Source organism: Oncorhynchus keta, chromosome 11 (genome assembly GCF_023373465.1).
Source record: "Oncorhynchus keta strain PuntledgeMale-10-30-2019 chromosome 11, Oket_V2, whole genome shotgun sequence".
Classification (NCBI taxonomy): Eukaryota; Metazoa; Chordata; class Actinopteri; order Salmoniformes; family Salmonidae; genus Oncorhynchus; species Oncorhynchus keta.
Window position 1 is genome coordinate 53,213,301 of NC_068431.1, and position 18,878 is coordinate 53,232,178.

Below are 18,878 nucleotides of genomic sequence, written 5' to 3' on the forward strand. Positions count from 1 at the left end.
CCATCATTAAGTTTGCAGACGACACAACAGTGGTAGGCCTGATCACCGACAACGACCAGACAGCCTATAGGGAGGAAGTCAGAGACCTGGCCAGGTGGTGCCAGAATAACAACCTATCCCTCAACATAACCAAGACTAATGAGATCATTGTGGACTACAGGAAAAGGAGGACCATGCATTCTCATTCTCATCGACGGGGCTGTGGTGGAGCAGGTTGAGAGCTTCAAGTTCCTTGGTGTCCACATCAACAACAAACCATAATGGTCCAAACACACCAAGACAGTCGTGAAGAGGGCACGACAAATGGGTCCTCAGATCCTCAAAAGGTTCTACAGCTGCAACATCGGGAGCATCCTTACTGGTTGCATCACTGCCTAGTACGGCAACTGCTCGGCAAGGCACTACAGAGGGTAGTGCGTACGGCCCAGTACATCAATGGAGCTAAGCTGCCTGCCATCCAGGACCTCTACACCAGGCGGTGTCAGAGGAAAGCCCCAAAAATTGTCAAAGACCCCAGCCACCCCAGTCATATACTGTTCTCCCTACTACCACATGGCAAGCGGTACCGGAGTGCCAAGTCTAGGACAAAAACAGTTTTTACCCCCAAGCCATAAGACTCCTGAACAGGTAATCAAATGGCTACCCGGACTATTTGCATTGTGTGCCCCCCCACCCCAACCCCTCCTTTAATGCTGCTGCTACTCTCTGTTTATCATATATGCATAGTCACTTTAACTATACATTCATGTACATACTACCTCAATTGGGCCGACCAACCAGTGCTCCCGCACAGTGTCTAACCGGGCTATCTGCATTGTGTCCCACCCACCACCCGCCAACCCCTCTTTTACGCTACTGCTACTCTCTGTTCATCATATATGCATAGCCACTTTAACCATATCTACATGTACATACTACCTTCAATCAGCCTGACTAACCGGTGTCAGTATGTAGCCTCGCTACTTTTTAAAGCCTCGCTACTGTAAATAGCTTGTCTTTTAATTGTTGTTTTATTTCTTTGCCGACCTATTGTTCACCTAATACCTTTTTTGCACTATAGGTTAGAGCCTGTAAGTAAGCATTTCACCTGTTGTATTCAGCGCACGTGACAAATAAACTTTGATTTGATTTGATTTGAAGAAAGACAAGTACAACAACTCCCTCATATAGTTCAACTTGCTCTGCTCTGTTCTCTCCCAGCGGGCACAGAGGAGCCACATTATTAACATTCTCCTCAGTAGCACCACAGGATCTAACTTCAATGCTGTCTGACCCCAAACAAAAGACATAGTGTGTGTGGCACAGAGACAGGCTGGGAGTGTGGGACTGTGTGTGAGACCCAAGAGAAAGAGACAGGGGCTGAGAGAAAGAGAGGGAAATTGGGAGAGGCAGATGGAGAGAGAGAGAGGGAGAAAGAGAGAGAGAGAGAGACATACATACATACATACATACATACGGACAGACAGACAGACAGACAGACAGACAGACAGACAGACAGACAGACAGACAGACAGACAGACAGACAGACAGACAGACAGACAGACAGACAGACAGACAGACAGACAGAGAAAAAGAAGGTCATGAGCTCAAGGGCTCCTGAGTTCTGCAAAAAAAACAGAATTAGAGTTGGAAAAACATAAACTCAGCAAAAAACTAAACGTCCTCTCCTCTCACTGTCACCGGCGTTTATTTTCAGAAAACTTAATATGTCTAAATATTTGTATGAACATAACAAGATTCAACAACTGAGACATAAATTAATTGAATAACGTACCCCTGAACAAAGAGGGGGGATCAAAATCAAAAGTAACAGTCAGTATCTGGTGTGGCCACCAGCTGCATTTACTACAGTGCATCTCATCCTCATGGCCTGTACCAGATTTGCCAGTTCTTGCTGTGAGATGTTACCCCACTCTTCCACCAAGGCAAATGCAAGCTCCATTTCTGTGGTTGAATGGCCCTAGCCCTCACCCTCCGATCCAACAGGTCCCAGACGTGCTCAATGGGATTGAGATCCGGGCTCTCCTGTCTTGCAGGAATTCACGCACAGAACGAGAAGTATGGCTGGTGGCATTGTCATGCTGGAAGGTCATGTCAGGATGAGCCTGCAGGAAGGATACCAAATAAGGGAAGAGGATGTCGTCCCTGTAACGCACAGCATTGAGATTACCTGCGATGGCAACAAGCTCAGTCCGATGATACGGTGACACACTGCCCCAGACTATGATGGACCCTCCACCTCGAAATTGATCCTGCTTCAGAGTATCGGACTCGGTGTAACGCTCATTCCTGGGACGTTAAACACAAATCTGACCATCACCCCTTTTGAGACAAAACCGCAACTCGTCAGTGAAGAGCACTTTTTGCCAGTTCTGTCTGGTCCAGCGAAGATGGGTTTGTGCCCATAGGCGACGTTGTGGCCGGTGATGTCTGTTGTGGACCTGCCTTACAACAGGCCTACAAGCCCTCAGTCCAGCCTCTCTTAGCCTATTGTGGACAGTCTAAGCACTGATGGGGGGATTGTGCGTCCCTGGTGTAACTCGGGCAGTTGTTGTTGCCATCCTGTGCCTGTCCAGCAAGTGTGATGTTCGGATGTACCAATCCATTGCAGGTGTTGTTACATGTGGTCTGCCACTGTAAGGACGGTCAGCTGTCCATCATGTCTCCCTGTAGTGCTGTCTTAGGCATCTCACAGTACGGATATTGCAATTTATTGCTTTGGCCACATCTGCAGTCCTCATGCCTTCTTGCAGCATGCCTAAGGCATGTTCACGCAGATGAGCAGGGATACTGGTCATCTTTCTTTTGGCGTTTTTCAGAGTCAGTAGAAAGGCCTCTTTAGTGTCCTAAGTTTTCATAACTGTGACCTTAATTACCTACTGTCTGTAAGCTGTTAGTGTTTTAAAAACCTCTTGAGTGTATTTTGATGTTTGGATGAAAAACGTACCAAAATGAAACTGCCTATTTCTCAGGCCCAGAATCTAGAATATGCATATAATTGTCATATTAGGATAGAAAACACTCTAAAGTTTCCAAAACTTTTAGAAACCTCAGAGTGTTTTTTATCCAAATATTCTAATAATATGCATGTCTTATATTCTTGGTTAAAAACACTTTAGCTAGGGGGCAGTATTTTCACGTCCGGATGAAAAGCATGCCCAAGGTAAACTGCCTGTTATTCAGGCCCAGAAGATAGGATATGCATATGCATGGTATTATTGGACAGAAAACACTCTAAAACTGTTAAAATAATGCCTGTGAGTATAACAGAACTGATTTCTGATTTATTAGGGCCCAGATTGCAGTTCCTATGGCTTCCACTAGATGTCAACAGTCTTGAGAAATTGTTCATGTTTTTCTTTTGAGAAATTAAGAAGTAGTCCTATTCTTTCAATGTGTCACTCAGAAGATCTCTAGTCCTTTGGTGTGCGTGAACAAAAGTGCGCTCCGTGTTGTTTTTCTTTGGTATTGGAAACTGTTTATCCTGTCTTAAATTTGAGCGATTACTTACATTTTAAGGAACCTGAGGTTGGAAGAAATTAGAAATGTTGTTTGAAATGTTTGCACCAAGTTTACAGGTAACTTATTAGATACTATGTAGTCATGTTGGAACCGGTGTATTTCTGAATCAAATGCGCCAAATAAATTGACATTTTGGGGATATAAAGAAGGAATTTATTGAACAAAACGACCATTCATTGTGTCACTGAGACATTTCGGATTGCAAAAAGATGAATATCTTCATCTTGATTAAGCTTTATTTTGATGAATTACATTGTATTTATATGAATTTTAAATATTTATACGTCTGTAGTTTCATTTTGGCGCCCTGCAATTTCACCGGATGTTGTCAAATCTATCCTGGTAACGGGATTCGAGCGGTATTCGAGCTTAACCAGTTGGATTTAGGGGGGCGCTATTTTAATTTTTGGATGAAAAACGTTCCCGTTTTAAACAAGATATTTTGACACGAAAAGATGCTTGACTATGCATGTAATTGACAGCTTTGGAAAGAAGACACTCTGACGTTTCCAAAACTGCAAATATATTGTCTGTGAGTGCCACAGAACTGATGTTACAGGCGAAACCCAGATAAAAATCCAACCAGAAAGTGCCAAATTTTTTTAAACCTCCTCATGCCAATGACTCCTTATATGGCAATCAAGTTTTCCCCTACAGCATTGTGACGTCTTTTTAGGCATTTCCCTTGAAGAATGGCTGCAAGGGCCCATATATGGTCCGACCAATCTGATTCCACACTCCAAGACTGCTTCCATCACGTGGACTGTGATATGTTCCGTATTGCGTCAGACGACAACATTGACGAATACGCTGATTCGGTGTGCGAGTTCATTAGAACGTGCGTTGAAGATGTTGTTCCCATAGCAACGATTAAAACATTCCCAAACCAGAAACCGTGGATTGATGGCAGCATTCGCGTGGAACTGAAAGCGCGAACCACTGCTTTTAATCAGGGCAAGGTGACTGGAAACATGACCGAATACAAACAGTGTAACTATTCCCTCCGCAAGGCAATCAAACAAGCTAAGCGTCAGTATAGAGACAAAGTAGAATCTCAATTCAACGGCTCAGACACAAGAGGTATGTGGCAGGGTCTACAGTCAATCACGGATTACAAAAAGAAAACCAGCATCGTCACGGACCAGGATGTCTTGCTCCCAGGCAGACTAAATAACTTTTTTGCCCGCTTTGAGGACAATACAGTGCCACTGACATTGCCCGCAACTAAAACATGCGGACTCTCCTTCACTGCAGCCGACGTGAGGAAAATATTTAAACGTATCAACCCTCGCAAGGCTGCAGGCCCAGACGGCATCCCCAGCCGCGCCCTCAGAGCATGCGCAGACCAGCTGGCTGGTGTGTTTACGGACATATTCAATCAATCCCTATCCCAGTCTGTTGTTCCCACATGCTTCAAGAGGGCCACCATTGTTCCTGTTCCCAAGAAAGCTAAGGTAACTGAGCTAAACGACTACCGCCCCGTAGCACTCACTTCCGTCATCATGAAGTGCTTTGAGAGACTAGTCTAGGACCATATCACCTCCACCCTACCTGACACCCTAGACCCACTCCAATTTGCTTACCGCCCAAATAGGTCCACAGACGATGCAATCTCAACCACACTGCACACTGCCCGAACCCATCTGGACAAGAGGAATACCTATGTGAGAATGCTGTTCATCGACTACAGCTCGGCATTTAACACCATAGTGCCCTCCAAGCTCGTCATCAAGCTCGAGACCCTGGGTCTCGACCCCGCCCTGTGCAACTGGGTACTGGACTTCCTGACGGGCCGCCCCCAGGTGGTGAGGGTAGGCAACAACATCTCCACCCCACTGATCCTCAACACTGGGGCCCCACAAGGGTTTTTTCTGAGCTCTCTCCTGTACTCCCTGTTCACCCACGACTGCGTGGCCACGCACGCCTCCAACTCAATCATCAAGTTTGCGGACGACACAACAGTGGTAGGCTTGATTACCAACAACGACGAGACGGCCTACAGGGAGGATGTGAGGGCCCTCGGAGTGTGGTGTCAGGAAAATAACCTCACACTCAACGTCAACAAAACTAAGGAGATGATTGTGGACTTTTTAAATTTTTTAATTTTACCTTTATTTTACTAGGCAAGTCAGTTAAGAACAAATTCTTATTTTCAATGACGGCCTAGGAACAGTGGGTTAACTGCCTGTTCAGGGGCAGAACGACAGATTTGAATTGGTCCACCCATACAGACAACATCGTGAAGAAGGCACAGCAGCGCCTCTTCAACCTCAGGAGGCTGAAGATATTCAGCTTGTCACCAAAAGCACTCACAAACTTCTACAGATGCACAATCGAGAGCATCCTGTCGGGCTGTATCACCACCTGGTATGGCAACTGCTCCGCCCACAACCGTAAGGCTCTCCAGAGGGTAGTGAGGTCTGCACAATGCATCACCGGGGGCAAACTACCTGCCCTCCAGGACACCTACACCACCCGATGTTACAGGAAGGCCATAAAGACCATCAAGGAGAACAACCACCCAAGCCACTGCCTGTTCACCCCGCTATCATCCAGAAGGCGAGGTCAGTACAGGTGCATCAAAGCTGGGACCGAGAGACTGAAAAACAGCTTCTATCTCAAGGTCATCAGACTGTTAAACAGCCACCACTAACATTGAGTGGCTGCTGCCAACACACTGACTCAACTCCAGCCACTTTAATAATTGGAATTGATGGGAAATTATGTAAAATATATCACTAGCCACTTTAAACAATGCTACCTAATATAATGTTACCCTACATTATTCATCTCATATGCATACGTATATGCTGTACTCTATATCATCGACTGCATCCTTATGTAATACATGTATCACTAGCCACTTTAACTATGCCACTTTGTTTACATACTCATCTCATATGTATATACTGTACTCGATACCATCTACTGTATCTTGCCTATGCTGCTCTGTACCATCACTCATTCATATATCTTTATGTACATATTCTTTATCTCCTTACACTGTGTATAAGACACGAGTTTTGGGATTGTTAGTTAGATTACTTGTTGGTTATTACTGCATTGTCGGAACTAGAAGCACAAGCATTTCGCTACACTCGCATTAACATCTGCTAACCATGTGTATGTGACAAATCAAATTTGATAACTGCGGACACGTGAGGTAACGTTACATATTTTATAACCTTTATGGTGTTATTGTCAATCATTCTTACCTAGCTACTTTATTCTATTAGCTCTGTAAAACAACGCTAGTTGTGTCAGAAAACGATTAGCTTGTGTTGTATTTTGAAGCTACCCTGGCCTTATGACTCCCAAGTGGTGCAGCGGTCTATGGCACTATATCTCAGTGCTAGAGGCGTCACTATAGACACCCTGGTTCAAATCCAGGCTATATCACAACTGGCTGTGATTTGGAGTCCCATAGTGCAGCGCACAATTGGCCCAGTGTTGTCCGAGTTTGGCCGGAGTAGGCCATCATTGTAAATAATAATTTGTTCTTAAATTACTTGCCTAGGTAAATAAATAAGAAATATGACCATGGTTTGTTTATTTGGTCTATTCAGCATAGCTCTGTTCTGTTCTGCCCTGCCTTGCCCCCTTGTGGAGCTCAAAAGTTAGTTTCTTACTGTTATAACTAAAATCTGTGATTTAGTCAATGCAATAAACTATTTTTTTATAGCAGTGTTTATTATGTTACTACTTTGTAGTATTGTTTTATTGCTATATCCTTATTGTATTCTAATGAATAATTCCTCTTTATTCTGTACTTTCAGAAACTAGAAACATTATTTGCCAATATCATAACTGGAGCTGGACATCTTTGGAGCTGAAGATTGAGGACAGCTTTTGTATGCTAACGTACACTCTTTAACAGTTTTACTGGATCAAAACACAGCAAGAAAACACATATGCCAATATGTAATAGTCATCTATTTTATTGCAGTATTGGTAGTTGGTCCAACAACTTGTTTTACTAGAGGACAAAAAACTGAATATGCATAACCCATATTTAATATCAATGCAGTGACTGAACAACAACTGCATTTCCACCCCCATCTCTAAAGGCATAGTATCATGGCAGGTCACCTGTCAGGTCAGTCAGTCACTTATTGCTGCAGATGTGCTCAATAATGCTTGAGCATGTGATACTCCTCATAGCATGGTGAAATACATAGAGGTGTATCACAAGCTAAACACGTGTATTTTGTAATCTTCCTCTGCTTACTTCTCCTGGCGCCAGACAGGCAGACTTTGCAATGCCTCAGTGTGCGACTACCTTGAGAAGCAGTTTGAGGGACTTTGCAGGGAAAATGCCATGCAGTGAGGCGTAGGGGATTGTCTGCAGCAGGACGGCCCCCAGTGGATGGGCGCCGAGGGGTGTGGTGCTCCTCCAGCAGCTCTCTCATGAGGTTCTCTCTGTATTTTTGGTAGGTAATTACTTTACCTATGAGGGAGTGGGGAGGATGAGGCAAGTTAGAGGATGATGAGGCAGTGGGTAGGTGGGTGAGATATTGTCACTATAATTGCATAATGGATTTGTATGTGAACTGTACATCCAATTACAAAAATACCTTGTTCAGTAATCATCTCACCTGTTAGTTGGCGGTGAACTATGCTGCAGTTGAGGACAGCAGTGTCGATCAGATGGAGAAATATCTTCTTATACCACTTGGTCGTTTTCCGAGTGCATTCCACAAAGCTGTTTATCATGTCTGCCTTATCCACGGCCCCCATTTTGAGGTTATAATCAAGCACACAATCTGGTTTGATCAATCTCTCTCCGGTCAGGTGGTCCACCTTCCCTGTGGCCGACATGGTTGCTGTATGGACAGTGGAGAGGACATGGACGTCTCGCTTGTCATGCCACTTTACTGCCAGCTGTTGACCGTTCTCCTGGAACTCCACCTCCCCTCTCTGCATCTTCCTGCATCCGAATGCTGGCATCCCCTTCCGGTTTGACCTGACTGTGCCACAGGCCCCTGTGCTGTTGGAGAGCAGATGCTGGAAGAGTGTGGGACTGCTGTACCAATTGTCCACGTACAAAGTGTGTCCCTTGCCGAGATGAGGAGCCAGCATGGTCATCACCACGGACCCTGACACCCCAAGCCCCTCAATGTTTGATGTCAGTGGTGGACCCTGTGTAAACTATAATGTCCTGGACAAATCCTGTCTTCACGTCGCACATGACAAAGAACTTGACTCCAAACCTGTGCCTTTTGGAGGGAATATATTGACGGAACGCCAGCCTACCTTTCCATAACATCAGGGACTCATCAATGCATAGGTCCTTGTATGGCACAAAGACCCGACCAAATGCTGATGTCAGGCTGATAAGAACATTTCTTATTTTGTGTAACGGGTCATTTAGGTTGGCAGTAGCATTGTTGATGAAATGCAGGCATCGCAGCAGAACAAGGAAGCGATCTTGGGAAAAGAGGGTGGTGAAGAAGGGAGTTTCAAACATAGGATCTGTGCTCCAGTATTCTCTTAGGGAGTTCTTCTTTACTATCCCCATGAGAAGGACTGTCACCAGGAAGGTATACATTTCACTAATTGTGGTTGTCACCCATTTAGCGAGTTTCCCCCTCACTCCTGGCTCTCTCTTCTCCTGTAGCTCTAAGGCATAGCGATTGGTCTCCTCAACTATGTCTCCCACCAGCTCCTCTGTCAGAAACAACATGAAGCACTCTGCCTCAGTTGGAAATGGCAAGGGGCGTTGCACTCCAGACTGGGACTCATCAAAGCAAACAGCAGGGTCAGGAGGGGTGAAATGACTGGTGGCCTTCCAGCTACCACAGAACTCCTGTACTTTATCCACTGTCGGTCTGCCTCCATCACCACCAGCATCTTCAAAGGGACCTGGTACTTCGTCAGTGGACAAGGGAAATTCAGATTCAGGGTTCTCAATGGCTACAAGGTTGGGGGGCAGCTCCTCACTGTCAGAATCTGATTCCTGACTTTCATACTCAGACTCATTGTCAGAATTTTAAAACATCTCCATAATTTCCACATTTGTGAGTTGTCTCCTTTTGAAAGACATTGTTAATGCTACAGCCTAGCTCACTAGCTACATACAGAAACAACAACACTGAATGGCCCAGAGTGGGAGGTTACGTGGTTGACTGCCGGCACGCGCCACTTGTATCAATAAATCACTATCAGAAAATGTTATTATTATTGTGTATTTACGGTTTTATTCAAATGTTTTCAATTCCAGGTGACAAATCATGCATTCCGATTCTTGCACAGATTGTAATGGGCACATATTATGTGTGTAAAATACTTTTTTGAAGGTTGTACTGATTATGATGAGCTAAGCTAATTCCAGCTGTGAACCCATGTTTGTTGACATACAATGCATTCTGGGATTCACGTCTGTTTGACCAAAGATGTTATAACAAAATGAGGTGAGTAAGACTTCACAAATTTTTTGAGGACTTCCGGAAATTAATGGTGGGATGTGAATGACGGAAGATGACACACCCCTTTAACATGCATACTATAAACAGACCAAACTCATCTCGTCTTCTCTTATTATCTTCGGTTTCTGTGAGGAAAAAATGCATGGCTGCGCGCTGAAACTAATCGTCGGATTACTTTCGATTTCTATAAAGTGTTTTACCTAGTTATTTCGATCAATAGTGAGCTCACCTGTGATGTGATTAATTATATATTGCTATTAGCTAATTCATATTGTAGTTTACGTCAGCCGAGAGTTAGAAAATATGACTGCTTGTGTTGGGTTAATCTTTCCTCAGCGCTAGGACAAATGTAGCCTACATTTTTCTGGTTAGGATGATTGTGTTATGCTATATTTACTTATGTGAATATCTGAACAATGCATCCGAAAATAAACTGCTGACATTCTGGACATAACTTTGTAAGGACTGTGTTTGTGTAAATAGTTTCTGAAAAAAAGTGTGGCCAGCTCAAACGCTGATTGTTGCGTCATTGGAAACTGCCGTTCTAAACGAGCATTCTAAATGAGTGCTCTAAACACACGGGTGTGATCGTACGCTTCAGGGACCACTGTAGAACGATCACACCCGTGTGATGGTACTTGTGAAAGGGTTAATGCCACTCCGACATTGCTCGTCCTAATATTTATATATTTCTTAATTCCATTGTTTTACTTTTACATTTCTGTGTATTGTTGTGAATTGTTCGATTCTACTGCACTGTTGGAGCTAGGAACACAAGCATTTCACTACACCTGCAATAACATCTATTAAATATGTTCATATGACCAATAAAATTAGATTTGATTTGACTTAGCACTGAAGTGTGAAGTGAGATGTGTGAAAACTCTTGAGCCCAACAATGGCAGCAGAGTTTCACAGCCTCCCCCACCCAAATGCAGAGGCCTTTGAAGCTCCCTACTCCATGGCTTCCTGCTGTGCAGAGGTCACCACAGTACAGTGCCCCATGGATATAAAAAAATAACACTGCATTCAATAAGTACAAAACAAGCTCCTCAAATACAATCCAGAGACACTATTTGCTGGCTGATACAAAGAGGGGAATGTAAGTAACCTATAAGAGCACACTATCCCTATGTTAAGAGAGAGGGTATTGGCCCTGGGTAGAAATTCAGAATACTAGACATTGAGGAAATTGACACAACCTCCGTCTTAGACAGTAATGAGCCCTAGGACCATGCCCCAGGACTACCTGACATGATGACTCCTTGCTGTCCCCAGTCACCCTGGCCGTGCTGCTGCTCCAGTTTCAACTGTTCTGCCTTATTATTATTCGACCATGCTGGTCATTTATGAACATTTTAACATCTTGGCCATGTTCTGTTATAATCTCCACCCGGCACAGCCAGAAGAGGACTGGCCACCCCACATAGCCTGGTTCCTCTCTAGGTTTCTTCCTAGGTTTTGGCCTTTCTAGTGAGTTTTTCCTAGCCACCGTGCTTCTACACCTGCATTGCTTGCTGTTTGGGGTTTTAGGCTGGGTTTCTGTACAGCACTTTGAGATATCAGCTGATGTACGAAGGGCTATATAAATAAATTTGATTTGATTTAATGGTGCAGGGCATCCTCATGCATTTTCAGCAGAACTTTTACGGAATCAAAGAGAGAGCACAGCAGGAAAAGCTCTCCCTCGGTGATGACTCCGCCATCCTGAGTGAGTCTGATCACACCTCATCCTCAAACTGCCCTGCAGACGAGAAGCCACAAGAGGAGAATCAGCCCCTCAGCGCTGAACAGGCCCAGGTCCCACAACGCACTGCTCCTCCATTGTTGAGAGAGAGATGGTGGAGGTTAAAGAGCTAGTCCACACACTCCAGACAGAACAGACCCACAAAACAGACCTGTACAACAAATCCCCCATCCCCTCCAACAAGACCCGGGGGGCTGAAGGTGGAGATAGACGGCTGTTTGAGAGAACTGGGTGCATTCCGGACTGAGGTGAGAGAACTCAAGCAAGAGAGAGAGGGGAAAACAGCCCACCTAACAGTGCCGAAGGAGGAGAGAGAGGAATACACAGTCCAGCTAACAGCACTGAAGGAGGAGGAAGAGGAACACGTGGCACAGCTAACAGCACTGAAGGAGGAGGTGAGAAAGCCGAGCAGAACAGCCCACCTCAGACACACACCAACCTTAATACCACAATGGGAAAGACATCACAGGACCCACCAACCCCACAGACCCCACCCCCTCCTAACAGCCCCTGTCAGTTCCCCCAATAGCCCCCCTGACAACTCAGATTGTGCTCCTCATTGACTGAAACGGGTAAATACATTCAAGAGAATAAACTTTTTCCCAAACAAAAGTGGCTATAATCTGGTGCCCAAACACTAGGCATGCCATGGAGCCACATCCTAATTCACATGGGCACAAATGACCTCAGGGCCCAGCAGAAAATGCTGGCCAAAGCACTCAAGTGAGTGATTGCAAAAGCTTCCACTTTCCCCAACGCACAAGTGGTCATCTCTACCCTGCTACCATGAAAAGTATTTCACCATGCCACCATACAGCGGGTGAACGTAAGCATTTTCCGGGACTGTGCCTCAAAACCTAATGTCTAGCTGGTCCACCACTCCACCCTGGACTTGAACAGCCTTTATCACAAGGTCCACCTCTACAAGGAAGGAGTCCCAACTTTTGCCAGGACCCTGAAGGACGTCACCCTCAACTGCAGCCAAGCACCTCACACAGGAGCAACAGATCAACAGACACCCTGCACTCCCCCGAAGGATCTAAACCGAGAGAACCCACGCCAAGAGTACCTACACCCAGATCACAGCATCACCAGCCACATCCCCACCCCAACCAGGCGAGACCCCCTCACACAAAAAACAAACCCTGGCCACAACCAATATACAATAGGCCCCCCCAGATCAGAACATTGCTCCTTCTGCCCCCCCCACCCATGCTCCCCGCCCATGCAACAAGGACCTCAACATGACAGCCGCACATTTAGTATGCCCAGACCGTGAGCAGACCAACAGGCCCAACCCCCACTAAAACACCTGCCCAAGCCCCATCCTGCAACCTACAAGGTGTGTATCAGATTCTTAACATGCTCTGCTCACACCTACTGTAATCGTCTAAACCTAAACCACACAAAAACAACACTGGAACTATGGAACATTGGAAACTATGGATCTCATACTGGAATATTCAAGGCCTGAGGTCATCTGCCTTTGGCCTAAAGATCTGGAACACAGACTTCATCAAAAAATTGGAAATACAGATATTGTCATACTACATGAAACATGGTATAGAGGAGACAAACTCACTGGTTGCCCTCTAGGTTACAGAGAGCTGGTAGTCCCACACATCAATCTACCAGGTGTGAAACAGGGAAGAGACTCAGGGGGGTATGCTAATTTGATATAGAAGCAGACCTAACCCACTCTATTAAATTAGTCAAAACAGGAACATTTTACATCTGGCTAAACATTTATTAGGAAATTGTCTCAGAGAAAAATGTCCTCATGTGTGCTTCATGTATAAATCATGAATCAAAATGTTGTTGATGTTGCAAAAATGTATTGTAATTTCACATAACCATACCACAAGGTAGCTACTCTACCTGCTTCATTCAAATCTCAACACACACACACACAATAGCTTGACATCATACCTGTCTCAAGCGTGACTGCACCCTATAGAGTTCACACCACACCGCTCTCACTCTCTCCCCCAAACCACCCATAGTCCATGATGTTACCTCCACCCCATCATCGTCACCAGTCATCTCATCACCTCACACCAAATCATATAACCAAGTCACCATGTCAGCCTCTTGTCTTTTCAAGCCTACAGATTATAAAGCCCCATCAATCACTCTGTTGGGAATAAAGGCAGATCTGGACACATCTAGCTCAGTGGCTGTTTGTCTTGTGTGCTTATGTTTTGCCAGTCTCTATGTCTAAGTCTTACACTCACGGTCACTCAACGTGTCTTATACTCCAGTGTCCTCACACGCGCGGATACACAAATGCACGCACACGCACACATGTACGGACGGATAAGCACATACAGTGCTAGTCTTAATCCTCTTGCCATGCAGGTACGTACATCACATCACCTTTCCATTGGAATACACTTCTTATCTTCTAATCAGAGGACATTTCCATGGAGGTAGGCTCCTCTCCACTAACCCTCTCTTGTCCTTGCCTGGTTTCAGAATAAATGAAAGAAGGGACAATGGCATTGCCTTTTGACCAAAAATGTCTGGTAGACACAGCTCTGTGCTTATTGGTATGTCAGCCACTATAATATTCCCTGCAGGAGAGAGACGATGATGATTGTAATCATTCTGAACCGTGACACAATTTACACCATGCTGAGAGGAGTCATGACTGGTATTTTTGCAAAACATTCACAATTTGATGCTTATTATCTGATACCTGGCTGAACTGGAAGAAGCATTCATCCTGCTAGCAGTCTGTCATCGAAGACATTTGACTGTATTGTAAAAAGTAATTTAGCCTTTTAGTTGTTTCAGCTCATTTTCCAACATCAGCTCAACTGAGAAATTCTGAAGATGTTGAGATGTTGACTGAAGGAGTAATGTTGCCCAGTGAATTAACCAATAATTGTTGACTGAACTTCAACGAAATCTCTGAATATCTTGCTAGTGGATGCTCAAAACTATCTGTATGTGGAATTCAAATTTGAAATTTGAGGTTATCTACCATCTTTGTTTCTCGGGTTCACTGTGGTCTGATTCTGTGGTGATGTAACCATGAATTTCAGCATTTGGTGAGTACATTACCATTAACACACATTGTGTCATTTTTTTGTTGTTGTTGAAACAGTTTCCATCAATATATGATTTTAACTATTTCTTTGCTAACGTTGGCCAAGGCTAGCTAACATTAGCTATCTAAACCTACCTCAGTCAGCCACGTTTAGATAGCTAACGTTAGTTAGTTCCAGAGTGGTTAGCTAGCTTTTAGTGTGGCACCGACAAGTAAGACGCTTCAGGAGGGAGGTCACGTGTGCTAAGTCGAGGTCCCAAGTTCGCGGCAGGTATGGGCCGAATCGGGAGGATGTGGTACTTGCTAAGCAAGCAGAGTGAAGTCCTTCACACATGCAGCGAGCAAAGAGCCTTTTCTCTGGAAGAGCTTTCCTCCTGTATTTTTTGCTAGTTGGAAAACTTGTCAATTCGGTAAAACGTCAAGGAAAAAACAATAGAGAAAGGCAGTACACATCCTCTTTTCTACTAACATTGTCACGACTTCTACCGACGGTAACTCCTCTCCCTGTTCGCTCGGCGCTTGGCGTCGCCGGCTTACTAGCCGCTACCGATCCCTTTTTCCTTTTCTAGTTGTTTTGTCTGTGTTCCTTTTCACACCTGGCTTCAATTGCGTTTATTTCTGTGTGTATATAGGGCACCTGTTACCAGCCTTAATTCGTGCAGGATTAGAGTTGTGTGTATTGCGCTCGATTGTATTTGATTTTTGTTGTTTTTTCACTATTACGCACGTGTATGTAAAGTGTCGGAACTGTGTTTGTGCGTTTGCACGAGTTTCTGAGTATTCGAGAGTGTAGTTTTGGGATTTTTGTCTGTGCCGTTTTGTATTGGTGGACTATATTATTAAACACGCTTCTCAGTCATCCCTGCTCTCCTGCGCCTGACTCCTACACCTCTCACCGAGACGCATTCCGCCATGGATCAGGTGATGGCGACGATGGAGAGATGGGAGAGAGGTGGCCTTCCCACACCGTTATCAGCCACACCCCAACCAGTACCACTACCCTCTCCTTCATTGCCTGAGTACAGTTGGATTCGACTCGCCCTCCCGAGGGAGTACGATGGGACGGCGGCCGGGTGCCAGGGCTTCTTACTCCAGATGGACCTATACCTGGCGACCGTTCGTCCGGCTCCTTCGGGGGGTGAGAGCGTGAACGCCCTCGTCTCCTGCATCGCAGGTAAAGCCTTGGAGTGGGCCAACGCGGTATGGAACGATCCTGACTCGGCGAGGGACCACATTTACATTTACATTTAAGTCATTTAGCAGACGCTCTTATCCAGAGCGACTTACAAATTGGTGCATACACCTTATGACATCCAGTGGAACAGCCACTTGCATCTAAATCTTTTTTTTTTTTTTGGGGGAGAAGGGGGGTGAGAAGGATTACTTACCCTTACTTACCCTATCCTAGGTATTCCTTGAAGAGGTGGGGTTTCAGGTGTCTCCGGAAGGTGGTGATTGACTCCGCTGTCCTGGCGTCGTGAGGGAGTTTGTTCCACCATTGGGGGCCAGAGCAGCGAACAGTTTTGACTGGGCTGAGCGGGAACTGTACTTCCTCAGTGGTAGGGAGGCGAGCAGGCCAGAGGTGGATGAACGCAGTGCCCTTGTTTGGGTGTAGGGCCTGATCAGAGCCTGGAGGTACTGAGGTGCCGTTCCCCTCACAGCTAGGCAAGCACCATGGTCTTGTAGCGGATGCGAGCTTCAACTGGAAGCCAGTGGAGAGAGCAGAGGAGCGGGGTGACGTGAGAGAACTTGGGAAGGTTGAACACCAGACGGGCTGCGGCGTTCTGGATGAGTTGTAGGGGTTTAATGGCACAGGCAGGGAGCCCAGCCAACAGCGAGTTGCAGTAATCAAGACGGGAGATGACAAGTGCCTGGATTAGGACCTGCGCCGCTTCCTGTGTGAGGCAGGGTCGTACTCTGCGGATGTTGTAGAGCATGAACCTACAGGAACGGGACACCGCCTTGATGTTAGTTGAGAACGGCAGGGTGTTGTCCAGGATCACGCCAAGGTTCTTAGCGCTCTGGGAGGAGGACACAATGGAGTTGTCAACCGTGATGGCGAGATCATGGAACGGGCAGTCCTTCCCCGGGAGGAAGAGGAGCTCCGTCTTGCTGAGGTTCAGCTTGAGGTGGTGATCCGTCATCCACACTGATATGTCTGCCAGACATGCAGAGATGCGGCCACCTGGTCATCAGAAGGGGGAAAGGAGAAGATTAATTGTGTGTCGTCTGCATAGCAATGATAGGAGAGACCATGTGAGGTTATGACAGAGCCAAGTGACTTGGTGTATAGCGAGAATAAGAGAGGGCCTAGAACAGAGCCCTGGGGGACACCAGTGGTGAGAGCGCGTGGTGAGGAGACAGATTCTCGCCACGCCACCTGGTAGGAGCGACCTGTCAGGTAGGACGCAACAAGCGTGGGCCGCGCCGGAGATGCCCAACTCGGAGAGGGTGGAGAGGAGGATCTGATGGTTCACAGTATCGAAGGCAGCCGATAGGTCTAGAAGGATGAGAGCAGAGGAGAGAGAGTTAGCTTTAGCAGTGCGGAGCGCCTCCGTGATACAGAGAAGAGCAGTCTCAGTTGAATGATTAGTCTTGAAACCTGACTGATTTGGATCTAGAAGGTCATTCTGAGAGAGATAGCGGTAGAGCTGGCCAAGGACGGCACGCTCAAGAGTTTTGGAGAGAAAAGAGAGAAGGGATACTGGTCTGTAGTTGTTGACATCGGAGGGATCGAGTGTAGGTTTTTTCAGAAGGGGTGCAACTCTCGCTCTCTTGAAGACGGGAGGGACGTAGCCAGCGGTCAGGGATGAGTTGATGAGCGAGGTGAGGTAAGGAGAAGGTCTCCGGAAATGGTCTGGAGAAGAGAGGAGGGGATAGGGTCAAGCGGGCAGGTTGTTGGGCGGCCGGCCGTCACAAGACGCGAGATTTCATCTGGAGAGAGAGGGGAGAAAGAGGTCAGAGCATAGGGTAGGGCAGTGTGAGCAGAACCAGCGGTGTCGTTTTACTTAGCAACGAGGATCGGATGTCGTCGACCTTCTTTTCAAAATGGTTGACGAAGTCATCTGCAGAGAGGGAGGAGGGGGGAGGATTCAGGAGGGAGGAGAAGGTGGCAAAGAGCTTCCTAGGGTTAGAGGCAGATGCTTGGAATTTAGAATGGTAGAAAGTGGCTTTAGCAGCAGAGACAGAGGAGGAAAATGTAGAGAGGAGGGAGTGAAAGGATGCCAGGTCCCGAGTTTTCCTCCATTTCCGCTCGGCTGCCCGGAGCCCTGTTCTGTGAGCTCGCAAGGAGTCGTCGAGCCACGGAGCGGGAGGGGAGGACCGAGCCGGCCTGGAGGATAGGGGACATAGGGAGTCAAAGGATGCAGTAAGGGAGGAGAGGAGGGTTGAGGAGGCAGAATCAGGAGATAGGTTGGAGAAAGTTTGAGCAGAGGAAGAGATGATAGGATGGAAGAGGAGAGAGTAGCCGAAGGTTGGGACGGAGATACCATCCGAGTAGGGGCAGTGTGGGAAGTGTTGGATGAGAGCGAGAGGGAAAAGGATACAAGGTAGTGGTCGGAGACTTGGAGGGGAGTTGCAATGAGGTTAGTGGAAGAACAGCATCTAGTAAAGATGAGGTCAAGCGTATTGCCTGCCTTGTGAGTAGGGGGGAAGGTGAGAGGGTGAGGTCAAAAGAGGAGAGGAGTGGAAAGAAGGAGGCAGAGAGGAATGAGTCAAAGGTAGACGTGGGGAGGTTAAAGTCGCCCAGAACTGTGAGAGGTGAGCCGTCCTCAGGAAAGGAGCTTATCAAGGCATCAAGCTCATTGATGAACTCTCCGAGGGAACCTGGAGGGCGATAAATGATAAGGATGTTAAGCTTGAAAGGGCTGGTAACTGTGACAGCATGGAATTCAAAGGAGGCGATAGACAGATGGGTAAGGGGAGAAAGAGAGAAAGACCACTTGGGAGAGATGAGGATCCCGGTTGTGCGAGAACACGTGGGCGGACGAGGAGAGAGCAGTAGGAGTAGCAGTGTTATCTGTGGTGATCCATGTTTCCGTCAGTGCCAAGAAGTCAAGGGACTGGAGGGAGGCATAGGCTGAGATGAACTCTGCCTTGTTGGCCGCAGATCGGCAGTTCCAGAGGCTACCGG

The 18,878-nt window shown here is 46.4% G+C and overlaps 1 protein-coding gene across 1 annotated transcript in view; it reads right to left on the reverse strand.

The window, feature by feature from the left end:
• The window catches only part of LOC127906203 (uncharacterized), a 373,245-nt gene extending 355,496 nt beyond the window's left edge, over window positions 1-17,749 (reverse strand). Inside the window, exon 1 of the mRNA XM_052457457.1 lies at window positions 17,349-17,749. The gene's annotated coding sequence lies outside the window, so the exon portion shown is untranslated. The remainder of the gene's footprint in view (window positions 1-17,348) is intronic.
• Window positions 17,750-18,878: the final 1,129 nt, after the last annotated feature.